Raw genomic sequence first — 23,784 nt, forward strand, 5'->3', positions numbered from 1 at the left:
GCAAGCATTTGTTTAAATTCACTGACATACTGGCACTGCTGAAAATATTTTTTTAAAACCATTAACAAACAACAATTATTTAAACCAGTAATACCGTATTGACCCGAATAGAAGATGACCCTGATTATAAGACAACCCCCTTTTTCCAGATGTACCTTTTAGAAAAAGGCTTTCTGAAAACCAAATCTTGTTTTGTTTTTTTCCCCTCGCTCTCTGTAAAACACTTTTTTTCTTAAATTATTTTCATATCGCATATTTTTCCTATTTTAATTTTGGTTTTGAAAGTATGGTAAATACTGGTAAAATGTACCAACAATGACATTGAAAAATATACACTTTTTGAAATACCATAAAATTAACATGTAGCCCATCTGAATCATAGGCCTATAACATTTAGGCTATCCATCTCATAGTAGCCTGCCAAAATTTTATTAACAGTAGAAGTGAAATCTTATTGTAGTCTTCAAATCTGGGTACTGTCTTATAGAGGTCGACCGATTAATCTGCAAAACCGATGAATCGGCACCGATAGTTGATTGCCGCAACTATCGGTTATCAGCAAAAATCCAGGTCGATAGTTTTCCGGTTTGCAACCGCTGCTAGAGTGGCTGAGAAGGGTCCGCTGGCATTATACAGTACGAGAGCGGCCTCTAGAGGCGGCAATCACTGACAGCACGTGTTGTTTATTTTGATACGTGACACTGCGCACTGCACAGAGCGGGAAACTCCAGACTCGCATTTAAATACAGCCGACAGAAAAGCCTGCCGCGTAACAGAGCGCCATTCACATAGTTTTCTATTAAATTACATTATATTTGTCCCAAATCATTGTGAATGTACATAATGACTTCACCCTAGGCTATAAATTATGTATTGTGCATTTTTCAGCAAAACATTTGTCTTTCTGTGGCTCTAATAAAGTCTGTATGCTTCATATAGAGAGCTGTAATAGATTGCGATTTCTCTTTCCACTTGCTGTTTTTTTAAACACCGAACTTCAAACTCATTTATGCCACATTGTTCATTCTTGAAGCAAACTTATGTCCGTTTGGGGATTAAATAAATTGTTTTAGACTGAATTGAATGCAAAGCGTCTGGTGTGTGTGTGTGTGTGATACCTCTGAGTTCTCCTAGACGCAGCGCTGTGCTTTTTTTTCCCGGTGTGTGACTAACATTTTTTTTTTTTTATTAGATAATTATCAAGTGTTAAAAAATAGAAGCATAGTGTGTGAGTACACATACAATATCCATATGTATGTCATTATAATGCTATGGCCTTGTGTAGATATTTAAAGATGGCCATCTTTAAGCATGATTGTTGAAATTAAATGGTAATACTTAACAATAAGAGTCCATTCGTAGCATTAATGAAAACTGTAGAAGTATTGTTCCTTGTTAGAGTGTTCATTTCAACATTCACTATTAGCTACTAATAGGCTACATTTTTAAAATTTTAAAGTTTCTTCTTTTAACATTAGCAAACTATGAAATAACTTTAATGATCAATATAGTAAATAATATTAATATTTTTATTCATTTACAATGTATGGTTCAGTACTGTTACTGCTTTTTTTTTTTTAAATAGTAAAGCACTAGCTCTCTTTCAGTATGCATTTTGAAAACTATCGGTTGATTAATCGGTATCGGCCAGTGTGATCCAACCTAGCTATCTGTATCGGTAAAATCCACTATCGGTCAACCTCTACTGTCTTATGTTTTAAAATCACTTACAGAAGAAGTTTGGCCCCATCAGGCTAACATGACATTCACGACTCATGCCGCTATAAGCTTTTCTTTTTCTTTTGTTTTCACTTGCGATCTTTACAACACACATTACATTACGTAGTTCATGGCACACTCGTTTTATGCGTTTTTCATTGTCTTATATTCGGGTCAATACGGTATTAGCCACTAATGTTAATAAGGATAATCCATTGACGGATACACAATGAATGAACAAGCTGTCAGACAGACCGTAACTTTATGTGCGCAACTTTATGCGTGATCATGCGTAGCGCTCGTGTTTTCAGAGCTGCGTGCTCTCATTTAAATCTCACACAATCATATTCATATATCGTCACCATCTTCCACGTTTAGTTCTTCTGTGTGCTTGTAGGCAACGTTTTTCTTTATCAATAACCCTTTGAGGACCGACAGAAATACTTCCAGGCGTATGCTCTGCCTGTCCCCATCAGTTTCGGATGAATTGCAGCCTCGCTAGTTGCTACCTTCAGTAACGTTACCATCGGTACTTACGCTACTGAAGAAAAACAAGTACACAGAAATTTTAAAATGTTTATACTGACTTGGTACCGTGGTATCGGTTCTCATGTCATCCCTACTCCATACCCAGCCCTAGTCTAGATACAACATTAATGTAAACAGTCAAACAGAACAAACAAGAACTGTATTAAAAAAAATAAAAAAATAAAAAATAAAAAAGATCTGTTGCTGACTATTATGTTCCTGATATAAAGCAAAACAAATATGACAGGAAAAGAGAACCACTCAGAGAACCAGCTCTGACTAGGGCTGGGCAATATGGCAAAACATGAAAATCTCGATAGAGAAATACATAGAGGAAAATGTATTTAAAAAAAAAAAAAAACTGTAAAGTCAAGGTAATTTAAATTCAGAATGGAAATGATGTAAAAACAACAGCAGTTTTCAGCCTGTCACAATAGGGCCTTTCGCACCGCGGGAACCTTTTCATATTACTCGAACTTAGGCAATATGGCAAAAATATAATATCACGATATTTTTAAGAAAAATCATGATTCACGATTTTATCACGATTCTTTGTCATGTTGGTTTTACTATTTTGCAAGTTGTCTGAGCATTACAGCCAAACTAATTTCCCTATTATAAAGACAAAACCTTTCAAGATAACAAAAATATTAAAAAAGAATGGTGGATATTTAGGCCAAAGTGGGCGAAGATAAAAATCTTTGTCATTATTTTATCTTTGTTATTAAAAAATGAGAACAAAGATACACATTACAAATACACATACTATACAAATAAAACAGTGTTTTAAAAATAAAACAGGTAAAATAGGTGTATTTAGCAGGAGCATTCAAGAAATTTAATCAACAAATATAAAAATAAAACACTATATAGATTGATTCCTATTAAATCAAATGTATTAACCTTTTTCAGTCAAGAGTAGTGAGTGATTTTTCTCTTTGTGTTTTGGTGTTTTATTAACATTGAAGGAATAATTAACCCCCAAATAAAAAGTGTTTTATATTTATACCATCATTTACTCACTCAAAAGTTTCTTTAAACCTGAATGAGTTTCTTCTGCTAAACATAAATGCTGTTTTGAGGAACGTGGAAAACCAAACAGTTGCTGGTCCCCAGTGACTTATTCCATAGTATATTTTTTTCCCTTCTATCAAAAGTCAATGTGGACCAGATACTATTTGGTTACCCACATTCTTCAAAATATCTTCTTTTGTGTTCAGCACAAGAAAGAAATTAATACAGGTTTGGGACAACATGCGAGACAGTAAATAATGACAGAAATTAAATTTTAAGGTGAACCCCTGTCATTAAATCCCTTTAATGACAGTTGGCAGCATGTTCAGTACTGCCCCTTTAAGACATGCACGCATCTAGTATACAGAGGCACGCATCCATTTTCTCTTAGCTGTTTACTTAATCATTTTAGACATAAGCAACGGAGTCTATACATAAACCTTGTGTGTTTTGACAGTATTAGTGCACAAGATAACTTAGTTCAGTAATCAGGCGCTTTTTGACAGGCTTTAGCACGCGCGCTTCGGGTGTATGGGCTCAGAAAAAGCGCACGTCAGACCGACGCGTGAATAAAACATTTAACCGGCAAGGCTTTAAAGCAGATCCTAATAATGTACAGTATATTGAGACGGAGGAATAAGAACTGCAGCTGATAGAATGTGCGCTGTAGCAGGATACTACGATATTTCTTCAAAAGCAGATCGTGGAGACATTTTTATCGTCCACGATCAAAAATCGTCATATCGCACAAACCCCTACCCGAACTAATTGTGGAACTGCTCGCTTTTTGGAGTGTTAGCACCGCAGGAACTAAGAACAGTTTTAGTTCCAGGAACTCCGTTTGGAGGAACTAAATTAGCTCCTACTTCGGAGTAGGGTCTTATTCCTACTTCAGAGTATGAATTATCAGTGACGTAAGTGTACGCTGATTGGCCAAACGCACGCGAAACACCGGCTACCCAGTATTTTTAAAAAGCCACGTAAACATATTTACGCCACAAACATGGAAAACAGCGATAACGGCATTTACCTGTTGTCTGCAGTGTTGTGTTCTTTTCTCAGCTTCAATGATATGTAAACCTGCAAGCTGTCAAAGAATTGAGTCTCTTAGCCCAACTTTATGCTCTTGCAATCGCGTATATTGTGCGTTGACATTCCATCTCCGTTATCATGAAATCCACGACACTACAAAAACAGATCTGATCATGGCGTCCTCCACTCACCGGTTTTTGACGTTAGTTAATGCCACGCAAAAAGATCGCTGTCGGCCGCTTCGGAGTAGGGATGCAACAATACCATTTTTTCAGAACCGATCCGACCCCGAAAATTTTGAGTATCTGCCGATACCGATCCAATCTGATACAGCGCAGTTTTTTTTTTTAATTCGATGTAGAATTTCAATTCTTCTGTGTGTTGACCTGGGGTGCATTTCCCAAAAGCAACTATGGTCGCAAGTACCGTCGTTACCAATAGAGTTCATTGGGACTTACCACCATAGTTTTTGGGAAACGCACCCCTGATCGTCACTCTTTTGTGTGTTAAACACAATCTACTACATATAGATAACTTCAAAAAACTCATAAATCCAAGGCACTCGAATAGTGTGAAAAAATTCACACTATTCGAGTGCCTTGGATTTATGAGTTTGACGATACGATAGAATCCCGCATCCAAAGAGCACCAATTAATGGACTTTTTACACCCCAGCAGCACTTTTTTTTTTACTTCATTTTGATGAAAAATAACAAATGAAAAAATCATGATCATAATCTGACAAAAATACTATTATAAACTAGGTTAGTGGATAATTTAGCAGCAAAAGAAAAATCATGGGTGCACAATTTTATAAAACCTAGTGAAACATTTTTATTTACAAATAAAATTGAATAAGTGTAGGACTAAATCTGGTAAAATGGTACACATTGCTCTTTGTATTGTTGTAAAATACATTCATGAAAAAAGCAAATATATTTATATACTATAAAATTAAAATACATTTCTTTTAAATCTATAGCACAGTAATGAAGGCAGTAACATATGATAGATAGGACAGAACAAGATAGACTATAAACAATCTTTCATTGCGCAAAAGTATTATAATACGAAAGGCTCCAGCACAGAGCGGCACAAAGCGCTTATGCACATCCCGAACGCAGAATGATGCGCTTGAAGCAGCACGGAGTCACAGCGTGCAGGTTGCGCAACCTCCGAGTCCACACAGAAAAGTTCAAAGTAGAAAGGGAAAAGATAATGATGCGTAGTGTATTAAATCTGTGCGTTAGTTTATTGAGCCTTTTCTTTTAACAGATTTAGACCTCTGTGCACTCTCGGAGAGAGTTTGACTGTAGTAACTGAACACGCAGTTTGACGCTGAATGGAGGATGACAGACAGACGCAGCGGAGAGAAGAGTTTACCTGAACTTGAATTTAACTATTTAAATATTCATCTGTACCTCAGATTAAACTATGGAACAGCTTTAGAACACTTGAAATATTGTATATGACATAGAATAGTATCCGCACAATATCGGATTTGGATCGGTCTCGTCTGACCGATACCCAACCCACTGAAAATGACCGTATCGGAGCCGATACCGATACTGAATATCGGATCGATACATCCCTACTTCAGAGTTCCTGCTGCCGGTGCGAATGCAACCAGGAAAACGGCCTGAGGGAGCAATTGGTTCTCTAGGAACTACCCTGCTGGCTAGTTCCTAGAACAACGCGGTGCAAAAGCCCCTAATGATGTAAACATGAAGTATCAGACACTTACGCTGCTTTCCCATTGTTATTTCTGTGTAAACATGGATGCGTTTGACTGTTGCACTTGCGTCTCTTTCAGCGTCTCATGCATGAAATGGCATTCTAGAAAGTTAAAAGAAGTTTACTCCCATCTTCTTGCATGTTTCTCCTATTTCACTGTCCACATTGCATCTTTGTCAACACAAAAGTGCATTTTGTGTGAATGGCGCCTAGCAATATGAGTGCATCACACGTGAGCGGTTAATCACGTTCACCGACAGGGGTTGGATAGTTCTTTTCTCTTTACTGTTATCATTGGCATATTGTCAACGTGTCTAATTCTAATGGTAATATTTCTATTCAAAATCGCGATTCCTCAATTTCTAAAAAAAAATAAAATAATTTGAAATTAAAAAAAAAAAAAAAAGTGAGAGCTTGAGCTGGGCGATATTTTTTATTTATTTTCACTGATTATTTAACTACTTGCAAAAAACAACAATCAATGCATGTTTTTATTATTAAATTTAGCATGTTGAATAGCATGTTGAATTCTCAATTGGCATTGAAAATATATTAACTACTGAAATCTTGGTAACGTGCTAACCCTGTGACCTACATGAAATTATATTAATGTGCAAATGCTGGAAGATTTCATGACAAAGCTAAACCCTGCTGTGCTGGGGAAAGAGAAAGCACATGAACATGAGCAGTTCTGGGCAGCCCCTATAGAGAAACCACTCTCCCCAACAAAAATATTCCCCTACGCACAACTGAATTATTCATTATGTAAAATATTCATCATGAAGCAACGGTTGTTGCTTTAAATAGCTTTCAAATTTAGTCAAGCAACTCAAACAGTCAGGTAAAAGTGCACTAAAAGTGCAAGAAATTAAAGCCATACAAAAGACATGGACAGAAAGTACTGGGGAATCTCCCAAATTATAATTATTCTTTCCTTATCAGTGAACTGTGCAAACTGGGTTAAGTCCTGTGGTTCACCATTCATTGCATTTTTGTAATCGTCAGCACAAACAACTGATTTCTACATTAAAGGATCTTCTGCAACTCATACTTTGTACCTACCACTGAAAACCACAAACGCAGCTGAACTAAACGGAAGGCCCATGCACAGTGAAAACAATCTCTGCTTCACACACAGAAGACAAGTGTGCTTCTATTAAAAGCTACAGAGCGATGTGGGAGTTTGGCACTGGAAGAACACGTGGATTCTATTATGGGCAGTGCATTCGACAGTGGTAGCAGTACACAAACACTCTATAGGACCTTCTGACAAAAACCTGCTTCTTCTGAAAAGAATGGCAGCTACAGCACTACAAAAGCTTCTGTAATCAGCACACAGTAGATGGGAACAGGAAGAATTAGAGTTTGGTTTTAACAACTCATTAAATCCTCTTTCTGAAAAATGACCAGTGATTACTATGACACAACACAACTAATACCTACTTTCCTAGTTATTAAATATTTTGAAGCAAGCCTATAGGATAGCTTTGTGCTAGAAAAAGTCCAAAAACTTACTCGCTGAAAACGCTGAAATCTCATTGGCAATTGCAAACAACAGCCAATGCAAACGAGTGCGACAAATGCTATTCATTGTCAGTGACATCAAACCTGGCATGCTGTGTCTTAAGGTGCATTTAAGGCATTTTTGGAGCTTGACAATCTGAGTTACTACCCAATTACATGGTTTAAAAACAGAAGCATTGGCATTCTACAAGATCGCAGTTTTGTGTTACACAGGAAAAGGAAAAATGCAACACTCAAGCGTGAAACAGTTAATTTTAGGGTGAACTATTCCTTTAAATATAAAATGCAGCGTAAATAGCAGGATCAGGCTGAAACTGAGCGTTCAAATCTGAAGCTCACCCAAAGGCTGTTAAGACGACAGATGGGCACAGCAGCATGCTGCTATTGAAAAACACTCATGTAACCACAAACTGGTTTTGTGTGCTGTTGCACCAGGAAGTCACAAGTATTTGGGTTCAAAACAATCTGCGACTCACTTTTGCAACCCAGCAGCAAAAAGCAGAGAAAGGCCCTCAGGGTTTAGGATGACAACCTTGCCAAACCTGTCCCAACAAGGAGCAGTGGAAAATCACTCACCCCTTACAAAACAAAAACAGGCAGCATTTAAAAAAAAAGAAAGAATTGTTTCATATACATGCTAAGTAGCATTCAACAATGACTTAATCTGGCGAATAAATTTTTAGATTCGATATAATTTGTATATTCTAAGTATTCCAGTAATGTGCGTCCATGACTGTGCCTACAAACTAGAACACTTTGACTAAACTTTTCTCTCCAAATATTTTTTTTTTTCAAATAAAAAATTACAGTGATGGGTGAGTGTTAACGAAATAGAATTGCCACTTCTGCATTATTGCAGTCTGCATTCCAATGTATAATATTCAAATTTACAACAGCTCTTTCCACGCCCTCATAAATGAGTTCATGAACTCATTCCTGTCAGACGTGCTGTATCAGTGGCTTTGTTTGTGCTCAATCTTGAGTCTATCTGGGAGCTAAAAACTAAAATATATAAATATTTTGACTTGTCTTGTCTGGTGCCCAAAAAAGAAAATTAAAAAGTTTAACCAACTCAAAATAATAATTTGGGGGCCTGCCACCATTACAGCACATCTGACAGGAATGAGTGCATGAACTCATTTATGAGGGCGTGGATAGAGCACCACCACCAATCAGTAAGTTTAAAATTACAAATATGCATTCATACATACGTTTAAAGGGGTCATCGGATGCTACATGCACTTTTGCACGTTGTTTGAACTAAAATGTGTGTTAGCAGTGTGTGTACACAACCACCCTATAATGATAAAAATCCACCCAGTGGTTTTTTTTAAATCTACTAAAATCTTTACCCTTTTCTCAAATCGAGCTGATCTCAGATGCCCGTCTGTGTGACGTCACACAGACAGGCCCCTCCCATGACAGTTTGATTGACAATAGCATTTCAGCACAGACTGGACTGGTGTCTTACCTTAGACCCTCCCTAAGTGAGCCGTCATCAGTGCACCATTGTTTCACCGCTGGAGCAGATGTAGACAAGAATGTCTCCTAAGCGATTGAGGTGTTTTGTTGTTGGATGTAATAATGAACATAGCAGTCGTCATTTACTCATCTGATCCACTGAAGACACAGTGGATTACGTTTGTGAAGGGAATACACCCCCGATCTACCTAAATGTGTCTATGTTCTTGCAAATCATTCGTGATCCAGCTTCACCAACAGAAGAAGTGAGCATAAGGTTTTTTTAATGAATCTCTGCAAATCGCCTTTCCTAATAACATGCTAATTAGCAAGTTTCACGATGAATGCGGCTAAAGTAAACAGTCCCTCAGAGAGCGGCTCGGAAGAGAGGGACGAGGTCAGCAGAACTAATTTGCATTCAAAGGAAGATGCTACAACACGGCTTGTTCTGAAAAGAGCTGTTTTTGACATGGTAAAAAAGGTGTTTTTTACACTACCATTGACAAATTAACCAAACTGTGTTACAGACTTTTCATTAAGACCCTAAAGAATCATATCAACTTGTGGAAAATGGGCATCCGATGACCCTTTTTAAGAGAATTAAAATAAAGTAATAAAAAAAAAAAAACACACTCATTCAATGACTTATGGTTGACACATTTTAGTTGTAACTACCATAAAAAAAAATAATAATAAAATAAAAATAAAAACTCAAACTTAATTGACTTATGTTTCTTATGTTTAGTTATGCTATCAAATGAGGTGAAGCTAATTTGTTATACACCCGTCAAAATTCTGGCGGAAAAAAAAAATAAATAAATAAAAAGTACTAGCTACTTCTATTGCTGGTAATTTTAATGAAACAATTTTTGAAGAATCCCAATGCAGTTTATAGTAACCATGACTGGTTCCAAAAATACTGAAAATCTACCATGAAAGCCACATAAATAGATTACAAATGCAGCTCATCACATTATAACACATGGCAGAAGGTGTGCTATGCCATCATTTGTGTTGAACCTGGTGTTATCAATCCCTTTTAATTTCCTGTTCCATAGCTATTGTCAGAGGGAGAGATTTTTAGTGAATAATGATTCAATTTCAAAGAGTTTCACACAAAAAGGTATAGTACAGCTTCAGAAGACATGGACATTAGTGTAGTGATGCGTAAATATTCTTCAAAGTTCTGCTGAAAAAAAATAAATAAAAACAACACCAGCATACAGGTTTGAAAGGACACACAAGTAAATGATAAAAATCTCAATAGAATTTTAGGCAAGTTATTTATTTAAACAGACATGTGTGCTTTAAATGTCTCTTTCAGTGACCATTTCAAAGGTGCCAACAGACAGACTACAGACAGTCTGTGTGAAAGAAATGTAAAAAGCTGAGTAGTGGAAATGAGCGCAGTGGTCAAAGTAGGGTGCTTAAAGCCTTTGTGCGATGCACTAGGCACCAGGGCTGCCGAAAACAAAGAGGTGTCAGAGCCCCGCAGTGGACCTCCTCTCTTTGGTCTTTGGTTAGGTATGCTTTTCAGTCACGCACAGGCTTCAGCCCTCCCCCCTTCCTGTCCCTGCATTTCAATGTAAATAGGCCGATTGAATGGCTGCAGCTGCCCCATCAAAAGGACAGTTCTGCTAAAGGGCCCAGTCATTGAGATTCAGCCGAACCACGCTTCCCCACCCCCCACACATTACAAGAAGAGCCGAGCGGCAGCCAGCAGCCCGCAGGAAGTACTCTTCAATTTAGAAAATGGCCCCATGTAAACCTGAGCAAATGTGATTCTGAAAGCAGCGATAGTGAATGAAATTCATGGTCCTATGATATGTTTGAAAGATGGTGCAACAGGACACAAAGGTAGTGGCTGATTCCAGAGAACTCAAAATGCGATTGAGAAAACCATTTCTATATAAAAAAAATTAATAAATAATAATACGCCAGAATCAACACACTAAACGGCATAGGTCTGATACAACATCTCTGCAACTGAAGACTAGCATCTGCTGGTAAACAGTAAGCTAAAAATGGCCCGTGCCGCTTATAAGGATAATGTATTACTCAGCCCTCAGCACATCCAATCAAAACAACCACTGTCTCCTGCTGCCCAACCCCCTCCCCGACCTTACTCACATCTGCCCACACAAGTGAATCTTCTGCCTCCCCTGCCATCAGCATCCATATACAGCTTATTTAGAGCTGAATTTCACTTGATCAACAGGGTAAAAACTGAAATCATCAGTAACCAAACAAGTTTCACCTCTTTCATATCCATTACAACTTAAGTGTAAACAACATAAATTGTAACGCCATACTCGTGATTTTGAAGGTAGGTAAACATGTAACAGTATTCTGTGATACGATACAAGGTCGTATTGAACATGCACTTTATGGTTAATGTAGGCATTTTAAAATAATGTGAATAATTCTAGATATCTAGTAGGGGTGTGAATCGGCACTGGTTTCACGATTCAATTTGATTATGATTATCATGTCAATGATTCGATTCAATTCGATATCACGATGCATCACAATTATCAAGTTTATTTTGTGCATTATTAAATTATATAAGCAGGCTACTTTTTTAAATAATTATGTTAATTAATTATTGTTAAGAATTAAAAGTAAATACAACATACAAGCAAATGTGAAGTAATAAAGGGGGGAAAAGACAATTAGGCTACATGTGATAAACAAAAAGCACTTACAATATCTGGGAGTGCTTTAAGTATAAAAAGTTTACAGAATCATAGTTATGGGTTTGTCTTTTTTCCTAAGCATGATTGTCATTTGATTATTACTGATGAGATCATAGACACTGGCAGCATTAATAGACTGCATTCACACTAATGCACAGATCTATTTCCACATATCAGATGTTTTGTCCTGTTCTGAAAACATAACTGACTGTTTACATCAATTTTGTATCATAAAAATAATGCAAGTGCATTTAACCGCAGCCGTGAGCTTCAGGACAAACAAACACAAAGCACACGCAAGTCTGTCAGTACGTGAGTATAGTGCATCTAATACGTACTGCATTCCAAACGGCAGAAATGAAAGCATATCCAAATTAAAAGACTAAAATAACAGCGAGTGAAAGCACAAGCAATGCGCACGTGTCTCATAGCGCATATTCTGTGCAATGAAGCCACCGCGATTGTCTCTAGTGCACACACATGCCATATGTGGGAAAAAGCCAAGCTCAGATTTTAAAATAGAGAGTGCATTTTTAACACTCGCATGCTGGTCCCCACTGACTTTGATAGTAGGGAAAAATAAATAAATATGGATGTCACTGGGGACCAGCAAATGTTTGGTTACCCACATTCTTCAAAATATTTTATTTTGTGTTCAGCACAAGAATAAAAATTAATACATTCTTCAAAATAGCTTATGTTTAACAGAAGAAAGAAACTCATTCAGGTTTAAAACAACTTGAGAGTCAGTAAATGACAATTTTCATTTATAGGTGAACTATTCCTTTAATGTTAATAAAATAAGAAAAATAACTCCCAGCTCCTGACTGAAGAACTTTAATACAGTTGCTAAAGTTCAGCAGTAATAAAAATACGAAACTTTCAACAACTTTTCACATCATATATTTTTGCATCAAATAGTATCGATAAGTACCGGTATCGATAAGCAGTATCGGTATCGATAAAACGTAAACGATACCCATCCCTATTAACAACACTGTAAGCATGCACACTCTTATGTAAGCAACCCAAAAACTGATGAGAAGCATGGCAAAAGGAGCGAAGGAGACCAGCTGAATGAAAATACAAATTACAGTAGGTGGCACTTAGAGAAAAGAAATAACGTAACTACCCCGTAAACAAAACAGTCTGCACAACTTTCTGTTTTTGACACTGCTTGTCACTTAGTATCTACATTTTTTTCAAACAGATGTAGATAGATTCTATTTCTACAAATCTCTGTTGTGTGTTCCACAGAAGAAAAAGCCATATATATCTGGGACACAGGGGTTAAAACAAACAAACAAAAAAATATTTTGACTGAAAATGTTTCCTTGGCCAAACCCTATTCCACAGCCATACCTGTCCAGAGCCGATCCTCCCTATATGCAGAATACGCAAGCTGTGTAGGGCCCCCGAAACACCAGGGGGCCCTTGCTCCCAAAGATGTTTTAATTTTAGTTTCGTTTGGCCAGCAGTTATGAAAACATGAATGATCATTTCTTTTAATGCGGTGCGCTGTCACCCTCTCTACGTAAAAATCAGCCAAATCATGTAACGTGAATGTTGTACAGTCTCTTGCTCTAGACTAAAAAAACAAAATAATAAAAAGCAAGTTGAAAGCGAACCGAGCCGCGGAAGAGATACTGTTTCTCGAGCGCTTTCCGTGAGCACGATTCAAGATGGAGTGAAACACAGACAAATGCTTTTTATCCATTCTTTCACCCCCACAACCATGTAGTTTTCACAAAATATTGGGGATATCTTGGTGCAGGTAACACAGAAAAACAATACAATACAAATCTGACTGAAAATCAGTGAACCTAGCCTCAAATTAAAACACTGTGACAAAAGCTTTAGCTGAAAATTTTATACTGTAATTTGACTTAAGAAAAAAATACTTAAGTCATTTGCAACCTTAAATTCACCATAAATAAATTTGACTACACATAACATTTACAAGAAAGGAAATATTTTGTTGTATTATGAAGCTAATATATGATATAACAGTACCGTACTAAGACCATACTATCGCACCTTTACACAGGTTTAAGAGATAAGCCTCAGTTCATAAGAGCTGATACTGAAAGATCAAAAGAAACCACTGAGTGATAATATACAGAGACAAGAAATGCGGCAAAGAAGAGAGCAGGGGAGAAAGAAGTGTCTCCTTTGATGTATGAGAGTTGGGGAGAAATGTTATCAAACGCACTGCAGTGGAAGCACAACCTGTGCCCAAGAGAAGAGGCATCAGGCTGAGAAAACCTTCAAACCCCAAAATCAAGTGCCCCCTCCCAGGTGTTTGTGGGTGGATGCCATTCAGCATTGTCTGCGTTTGTGCATTTGTGTGTTGCCATAGGGAGCGAGTGTTTCAAAGGGGTTTATATGGCATCTGGCTGTCCAAGGAGTATGGAGGGGCCTATAAAACATTTACACCGCAGGAGAGAAGTGAAACATGAGAGAGGAGAGTGAGCGTTCCTGTTTACAGACACTAACGCTATGCAATGAGGAAGGGGAAGGCCAAAGGAAACCAGCACACAATAATGTCATGCGAGTACACTATAACAGCACCAATAGCATTTCCAACAGTGGGGAAATAAGAATACATCAATATTCACCGAGTAGGGCTCCAAAAACAAATATTTTAACAAAATAAATATTTTGGCATTCAACATTAATTGCGCATCCTTTCTGTTTCCACTTCTGACTGTTTGATGCACATGCAGGTGTCAGCGCTCAGTCAATGAAGCCTGTGAAGTTTAAAGGGGTGGTCTACCGACTTTTTTCGAAGGCTCGATTATGTTTATTGGGTGACGTTTTCATGCTTCTTTATATATAAAAAAAAAAAAACGCATTATTTTTCACATTATTTTACCTTTATTCTACACCGCTTTTCCATTCTTGTAAAAAAGTACTATTGACTTCCTGGTTCCTCCCTCAGAAATTTACAATGGGCTCAGATTGGTTAGCTGGCCCAGTGTGTTGTGATTCGCTAACCACCTAGTGCACGTTGTCCAGAAACGTCACGCCTCTTACCATAACGGGTAGTTGCATGCACTCCAAGTGTATTGTAAACAATGGTGTTAATGTTGTCTTTTCAATTTGAGCCCAAGTCAGAGAATATTATTGAAGAGGATCGAGCAGAACCTATGCAAGCACGACTCTTACAGGATGTTTCAGAATGTTTTTTTATTTTATTTTGTAGCCGTCTCATTTTTTTTTTTAGATGCGCTGTTATTTGTAAATGCTACTGCTATTTATGTTGTCTTTTGATATTCGGTTTTATCCTCACTAAAGCTTTAGTAGCAAAGTTTACTACTGTTCTCAAAGGGATTATTTGATTACAGACTGCAGATCTACAGTGATCACTAATACTGACTGTATAGCACCATTAGTTTTATCTTATTAGAATGAGCGTGTTCAAATATCTGTCATCAGAACTATGAGCCCATTACGAAGACTTGCCATGGCTTTACTTCAGTGGCCAAATCAAACACAGAACCACATTTAGCGTGCTTGTAGCTAAACGAGCATAAAAGTTGTGTGTTCCCGAGGGCAGGGTTTATGTATATTAGGGTTGTGCGATATGACGATTTTTGATCGTGGATGATAAAAATGTCTCCACGATCTGCTTTTGAAGAAATATCGTAGTATCGTGCTACAGCGCACATTCTATCATTTGCAGTTCTGGCGCCGCCGTCATATACTGTACAATGCCACATGCATTCACATCAGTGTTAACTCAGCGGTAGAGTTACTCTCACGGAACACTGTACTTATTCGCAATCACAAAAGTACATTATTTGCATGTGCTTTTAAATGTTTCATTCGTGACGTGCGCTTTCTCTGAGCACCGCATACACCCGAAGCGCTAATACTGTCAAAACACACAAGGTTTACATATAGACTCAATTGGTTATGTCTAAAATTAAAGTAAACAGTTGAGAGAAAAACGGATGTGTGCCTGTATATTAAATGCGTGCAGGTCTTAAAGGGACAGTACTAAACATGCAGCTGACTGTCAATAAAGGGATATATCACCCTAAAATTTAATTTCTGTCATTATTTACTCAGTCACGTTGTCCCAACCCTGTATTAATTTCTTTCTTGTGCTGAACACAAAAGAAGATATTTTGAAGAATGTGGGTAACCAAACAGTTGCTGGTCCACAATTTGATAGTAGGAAAAAAAATACTATGGAAGTCACTGTGGACCAGCAACTGTTTGGTTTTCCACGTTCTTCAAAATAGCATTTATGTTCAGAAGGAGAAAGAAACTCATTCAGGTTTAAAACAACTTTTGAGTGAGTAAATGGTGGTATAAAGATAAAACACTATGACAGAATTGACAATTTTTATTTTGGGGTGAAATATTCCTTTAACATTAATAAAACAACAAAACACAGAAAAATAATAATAATAATAATAATAATAATTCACTCACTGCTCTTGTCTGAAGAACTTTAATATAGTTGCTTTATGAATCAGTCTATATAGTGTTTTGTTTTTATATGAATGCTCCTGCTAAACACACCTATTGTACCTGAAAATAAAGCACTGTGACCTAAATATCTGCCTTTTTTTTTTTTTTCCTTTTTCTTTTTGTTACTTTGAAAGGCTTTGTCTTTATAGTAGGGAAATTATTTTGGCTGTAATGCTCAGACAACTTGCAAAATAGTAAAACCAACATGACAAAGAATCGTGATAAAATTGTGATATTTATCAAAAAAATTGTGATTATATTTTTTCCATAATCGCCCACCCCTAATGTAAGTTTTAGGGCTTGTGATGTCACTAACCCAGGAAGTAGGTTGTCCCTACCAGCTATCCGTTGTAGGCCTTATGATCAAACAGCCACATTACACACTAACTAAAGTTAAAAAAGTGAAATCGTAATCTATGACCCTTTTAGCAAAGACTCGCTTGCCATCAGGATGAGTCTTCCTTCAGAATGGAAATACTTGTGTGAAATTCTACCATTTACAGAGAAGAAATAACTGACAAATCTAAGTTAGGTGCTGGGGAAACATGTTTCAAATCCATTAAGCAACAGGTCAAGCCACAAGTTAAGCAGCATTGTCATGTTTTTGACCACTTGAATTGTGCGCTTTTCCCACAAAAGCTCACTCTGTGACCGTCGCTCTTTTTCAGCTATGCTTTTTTCATAAAATTGTGTTTTATTCACAGCCATAAAATTATGTGACAGTTGGAGGTTTTCCATGCACAACCTGATTAAATTTATAATGGAATATATTTTCATTATCAATTACTTGTTGCCGCCCTATTGGTGAAATATGCCAACATTTCAGGCAAGAGTTCAACCTCATCTGAACACATGCAGGGTTAAAGACATAAAAACGGCACAAAATAACTACATCAGATCCGGGGGGGGTTGGTAGATACAACAAAGATACAAATTAAATAAACAGTGCTGTATATTTTTCCAGGTAAGTCTAACAGTATTCAGGAACAGAAATTGAATTACAAATTAAATAAACAGTGCTGTATATTTTTCAGGTAAGTCTAACAGTATTCAGGTACAGAAATTGAATTATCTAATGTAAAATAACACTTAATAGTCTTCACTGTATAAATTAAATCTAACAAATCTGTGTTAAAGCTACACAAGTGATTTTTCTCTATGTGTTTTGTTGTTTGATTAACATTCATGACACAGAAAGCCTCAGGAACATTAAACTGCTGTGAACCAATATACTGTTACACATCCATTTCAGTGTTTCCCACAGACTTGGACTCTTATTTGTGGCAGCATATATGCAAATTCATTCTCTACCAGCAGGAGGCACTTTTAGAGTGCGGGAAAAAGTGGTTTCCCTGGTAATGGCTATAAACAAAGCAGCACTCCGCTCAAACGCTACTTTATCAGGCATTACATGCAAGATGAAATTTTCTGAAGACAGTCGTTTTCCTTCAGAAAATAGTGATATAAAAACACCCGCACAGTGTTTCAATTTTGAAACATGCAGTGCTCATGTTTACTCAACGAAGTCGAAGCTTTTTGAAAAAAATCTATTTGTGGCTGTCAGTTTTGATTTTATGGCGGGCCACCACAAATAAATCAATGTATGGGAAACACTGCATTTTCTCTCTCAATTGTTTACCTTCACCTAAGCCATAAGCAACTGTTTACAAGGATACTTGCAGAGACATGCATTTTAGTTTCACGTAGGGTTGCAAAAATCCCAGGAATATTCCAAAAAATCCCAGAAAGTTTCCAAAATTTTTTGAATCACCTTTTAGTAGACCTTAGTTAAATTACAGGCAAAATATGTATTTTAACCTGCTACAGTATGTTCTCTCTTTGTGTCCGTGTTCTGCGTCTCTGTCCTGTGTTAACGGCTGTTTACAAACTTGATAATATTACCACACAAATTGCATTTCGGGAAATTATTGCAATCCAGTTTGTGTGCAGTTCCGAAAAGCCGATCGTGTGTTTGGAGCAAAAACTATCCGGTTCTGATTTATGTTCGATCAAGCGGACATCTCTCTCTCTGATGAAGCAGTAACGACCGCGTGGAAAAAAATCTTTGTCTGTCCATCCAATGAAATCCATGAATAAATAACGGTATCCATGGTATAGCAAAATCCATATCATGGCACAACATAGTCACGTTAATACCGGTATAGCGCCCACCACTACATTTCAGGCACAAATAGATGCAGAAGTCTACACCAGATGCGAACGGCGCGGCGTGGCACGACGTGACAAAATACAACAGAATCCTTTATAATCAGAAATTCTGTCTGACTACACTGGATGCGGCGTGGCACTACAAATCCCCGACAGTAAACTGATGCCTCATTCTGTTTATGATGTACTGACACAAAGTTCAAATGATCTGCAACGGTCGCTTTGTCGCGTCTGGTGTAGACAGCCTCTAGCTGTTGCGGCATGGGGTGGCACGACAGCTATCGCATCCGGTGTAGACACGGTGTCTGTGTGTTAGCAAAGAAAACGATCAGTATAAATATAACGATCAGTATACTAAACACAGCACATCCTGCGATGTGACTTTTTTACGGATGTGCACATCGCAATATCGATGCTGAAACGATATATCGTGCAACCCTCTTTCTGGATAAGGATTATAACTTTTAGGTCAAATCAAATTTCCATTTGTGCCAGGTGCCAATCCTCTTTTGTATAGATTAAGCAATTATACACCTTAGTGTATTAATATCTTCAATAAGACTATGGCTGTGTGCAATACATTGATGTGACAACATCTCATCACATACTCCATGCTGATACGAGAATAGATATTGCTTCTGTATCAATATAAAAAAACTGCATTTAAAATGGAATAGAAAAGTGCAAAGTTTTCAAAATTAATGAACAGAATACAATATGTAGGCTACAACAAGGATTCAAATTACCCAAAAGCACATCTAACTGAAGTTGCCAGAGATGTAGTTCTGCCCAGTATTATAATTTACTTTCCCAACATGGCAACCATGCACAAATGCTCTCTCTCCACTAAGGGAAAAACACTGATGTTTACAACAAGCATGTTGAAGTTTAGAGATCTCCAGTGCAATATTCTGCTCAAAGAAAAGCATACTGCAGCAAGTCTGTATCCATTCACGACGCTTCATGTGCTTTTTGCTGCTACTAAATCTGCCATCACAGTGATGAACTATAATAAATCCAAACATCTACAACTGTCTAAGATTTTGGCTCTTGAATAAATGTGCTACATTGCAGCCTCTGTTCCGCATTAAAAATGTCTGGGCGTTGGATAGTACATCTTTTTTCCTGTTTTAATGGGAAAGCATAAGCTGGAAATGTTGAAATAGTAGTTGTATCTCTATTTTTCCATTTTGGAGAGAGGCTTTTCACTTTCAAAGATTAATTTTTAGAATTTACTACAGTAAATACACAACAATTTCTGGGATTAGAAGACTCAAGAAATAAACCAAGCAGAATATTGTACCTAGTGGGAGAATTCCCAATGTTCAGACCTAAACCACTACCTACACATACTGTTATTGAGAACCTTCATATCTGAACAATGTGTATAACATGGAGGCCCTACTCTGTTAGTTAGCACCGGCCCTGTAAACAGTATTCAATAAACAGCTGTTATACAATAATCTGCCAAGTAGAAAATTAGGTCAGTAATGATGGATACCACAATACGTATTGCCACCTCATTATTATAATATGTATTGTAACTTGGTTATTGATACCCATTCCTAAATAAGATTTCCAGAAATGTCCTAACAAATAACTAAAACACTTTACAAAATAAATAAAACTACAGAAAGGTGACTTTAAATATTTTTTTCCCAGGCCTGGAAATGGCTCTAAGAAGAGTCATTCCACGATAGTCCCTGGTGTGGGAACCCTAAAACCTCCAAGTATCAGCAGAAAATCATGGAGCCACTGACTAGCAATAACCAAAGCACTAAAACAACAGCTGTCTCCAAACTACTAGACACCCACAAACCAACTGGCCTGGAAGCATATTCTATACGTTTACAAAAGACTTACAATCAGTTTAGAGATTAATCTTTTTTAATATACTGTCCTTAAAGAACTGATTATGTTTGCAAACAGTAAGACTGAAAAAAGCCTGGCAAAGAGGAACGCTGGGTCAAAAAATGCATGTCTCCACAGACCTAAATATGTCATAATTCTCATGGTGACCGAGCAAAGCATGGTTTTGTTTCAAAACCACAAAAATGCTTTCACACCCACAAAAATGCTTTCACACCATATATGATGGCATTTATAACAGCAATGTCATACCTTAAAGGGGTGGTTTAGTCTTTTTTTTCTAGGCTTGATTGTGTTTATGGGGTGCAGTCTAACATGTGTTCATGCTTCATTATTTTTCATATAATTGACCTTTATTCCACACCGCTCTGTTCCTTCTCTGACAAACGCCTCGAATACTTCCTGTTTTTATGAAGCCCTCCCTCAGAAATACGTGATGGACTATGATTGGTTAGCTGACTCAGTGTGTTGTGATTCACTAAAACGCAGAGCGTGCGTCTAAATATCCCGCCCCTCAGCTCAGCTGCATGTGGTCCAGTTGTATTGTAAACAATTATTTATAACAATATAGAAACGTCTATATTGCTCATCAATTTGAGCCCGATTGAGACGCAGAGGATATTAGTGAAGAGGATCGCACAGAACCTGTGCAAGCACGGCTCTTAATGGTATGTTTGTTTGTTGTCTCATACGTTTAGATAAGCAGTAGCATAATAACAGCGTATGTTAGCTTTTAATATACGGTTTTATTCTGATTAAAGTTTTTATACCGTACGGCAACCGTATATACGCTTAGTATAGTACGCGTCCATGTATAACGCTTCTCATTGCTATGTGAAAATGTATAATTGGAACAGTTTGTTGTTAAATAACATTTAATCTCCAACCACAAGATCTTTAAGGCACTCAAAAGGCTACACTGAGTGAGACAAAGCAAATAATTATGGTCGAGTATGCCATCAAAGAAAGGAAATGCTTTCTGAAGCTCCCCAGTAACAGCATTCCTGACCCCACACCCCAACCAAAAGTCCATTTCCCCTCTCTGCCAAACAATGAGCAGAACTCTCAAAATACAAGAATTGGGTAGACAAACAGGCCTGACAACCTGAGACTAACACCTACACATACTTTAGCTAAATCCTGATTAGTGCCCTTAAACCACCTTCTGGTAAACAGTCTACAAGTGCCGTAAGTCGACTGAGTTTTATTATGGGGTGAAACAGGAAAACATATTTTGCAATGCTGCTGCGTAAAAGTTGTGCTCAAGAGACATAAACAAAAGTGAGGAAGGGAAGGATGTAAAGTGGCAGCAGAGTATGTGAAGAGAGGGAGAGAGTGTGCTAACGCCCCAACACCGCCGCAGTGTTCTTCCACTGCACCAACACCAGCTCTGTTTACTTCATCACAAACTTTCATAGATTCCCTCTCTATTCTTCAGAACACCCTTTAAAGAAGTATTGTAAGGTCTTGCTTCAATGCAGCTCTGTGATGAAGCAAACAATCACACCACATAATGTATAAACAAAAACGTAGACAGGTCACATCCACATGCAGCCTTGACAAAATGTGTTTTCAGAGCCTCTGCTCACACCACATAAAAAAAAAAAAACTACAAAAAAAAACAGTGAAGTTCAGGTCTGTTGTTCCAAATCAATAGCCAGATTTAATACAGAGAATGGATAGCCACATTAAGAATGCAGGTTTGCATTGAGAAACCCCTTTATTTTGTAAAACAGAATGATTGTAGCACTGAATCTGCCTTAATGGATCTAGAATGAAATCTTTGGGCTATTATACTAAGAAACAGTGTTCTTCCTTCTCGCCAGAAACAAATTCAACATGAGAAATGAAAACCAAACCTGATTTCATGTTGCCATCATAATATGACCAATCTCATAAAAACACTGAGAGTGTTGCAGTGATCTAGTATTTATAGTCTGAATGCTGCACTGATAACCCAACGTAGATTTTTATTATAGATCTTATTCCGCATTTCCATAATCCCTGCAGCTACTTCAGCACATAAAATCAATGTGGAGACAACAATATTTCCTCCCATATGTGCCCTTGAAACATACATATATTAAGCTGCCCATCCCAGTGGCTGATTTCTGCAGGGCTGCTGAGCCCGTCTGGCCATATCCGATTCCCAGAGAGAGAACGACAACATGACGAGGATTATTTTCATTTCTCCAGCTTCACACGCTCAGCTTCAATTATTGCAGACCTTCATTATTAAAGATCTATACAAACCATAGGAATGAATAAAGTTGCATAGTATGACAAAATGCATATATTTTGAGCAATACGCAAACATTTCCTCGACTTCAGGGTGGGGGAGGGAAACAAACTCCCGTTAGCAACGGGGCTAAAGCCGTTAGCGGGCTAACCGTGAAAGTCGACGCCTGGGAGGACGTACAGACGTTTTCCCGATATCAAATGGCTTTTAATAGAGTAAAGAGCCATTTAAAATTGCTTACCTTCTTCAAAACGTGAGCTACATCTACAAAATTATACTTGGTATTCCCTCCCGATGCTTGTTTTTCCCATTTGAGGCCTTCTGCTTCAGCGAGCTCCGATGCGGGAACATCCGAGGCGCGCGACGCTCATCTCAGTCCGCGCTCGCGCCAGCGTGCTAAGCTAATCACTGATTACCTCCTCCAAAAATGCGATGATTAAAATCTCTCAGGGCTCCGATAAACTGGTAAGAGAAGGGGTTATAAACTCTCCATCCGTCCCTTTAAAAAAGTCCAGGGGTCTCAGTAACGTTAAGTTTGCTTATTTGGCTTGATTTCAGGTGTAAAAATAAAATTCCGCTTCAAGTTAATCCTCTACGTCCGACTCCTTCCGAACCGTTTCGATCGGCCTTTGACTCGCGCTGACGAAGAGCGGACGCGAGGCGTTGATACGCGGACTGTGATAGGCTGACGCGTATGGGCGGTCACTGTTTGTTCCCCGTTGCAACTGTGAAACTGGCGCCATTGTGGTTCTTTCTAGGGAAGCTTCCACGTTGTTTTCTTTGGCGACCTCGAGCCGTAATGGCGGAGACAGTGGCATGTTTTTGCGAGCTCCATTTGGGTGAGAGGAAAATGGAGAGCCTACTTGGGTATATGTAGCAAAGCTGTTTGATTTTTTTTTTTTTTTTTGAGTTAAGAGGGCTACCGGAATTGTTTTTCCTTATCGCGTTTTAATCCAGCCTGATCTGATACAGCCGTTTATTGCTATCTAACGTTACAGCATACGTTATAAGTATTACAAACTGTTTGCCGGTGACGGATTGCGAGATCATCAGCCACAGCACGATTTGCTTTCTTCGACTGTTGTCTGGTAAATGGATGTTAGATGTTTTGGTTTTTGTTTTAATTTCGATTTGACGTCACAAGCCTCAGGGACTATGACACCGATTTCTTGCGATCAGAATAACGCAATGGCTCCCTCTGTTGAAAAGAGCCTAAACAAGCTGTCTGAGATATATCCTCCTCTATTCTCGAACATCTTGTTATAATTATACTCAAGTGTTCTGCCCTCACTTCGTATCCCAGCGTAAAAGACATCT

General features: G+C 37.8%; 1 protein-coding gene across 1 annotated transcript in view; it reads right to left on the minus strand.

Annotated features, from left to right (window-relative positions):
- The window catches only part of ankrd11 (ankyrin repeat domain 11), a 168,381-nt gene extending 145,287 nt beyond the window's left edge, over positions 1 to 23,094 (minus strand). The window contains exon 1 of the mRNA XM_058780743.1: positions 22,709 to 23,094. The gene's annotated coding sequence lies outside the window, so the exon portion shown is untranslated. The remainder of the gene's footprint in view (positions 1 to 22,708) is intronic.
- Between the last annotated feature and the right edge of the window lie 690 nt (positions 23,095 to 23,784).

This window comes from Onychostoma macrolepis, chromosome 07 (genome assembly GCF_012432095.1).
Source record: "Onychostoma macrolepis isolate SWU-2019 chromosome 07, ASM1243209v1, whole genome shotgun sequence".
NCBI lineage: Eukaryota > Metazoa > Chordata > Actinopteri > Cypriniformes > Cyprinidae > Onychostoma > Onychostoma macrolepis.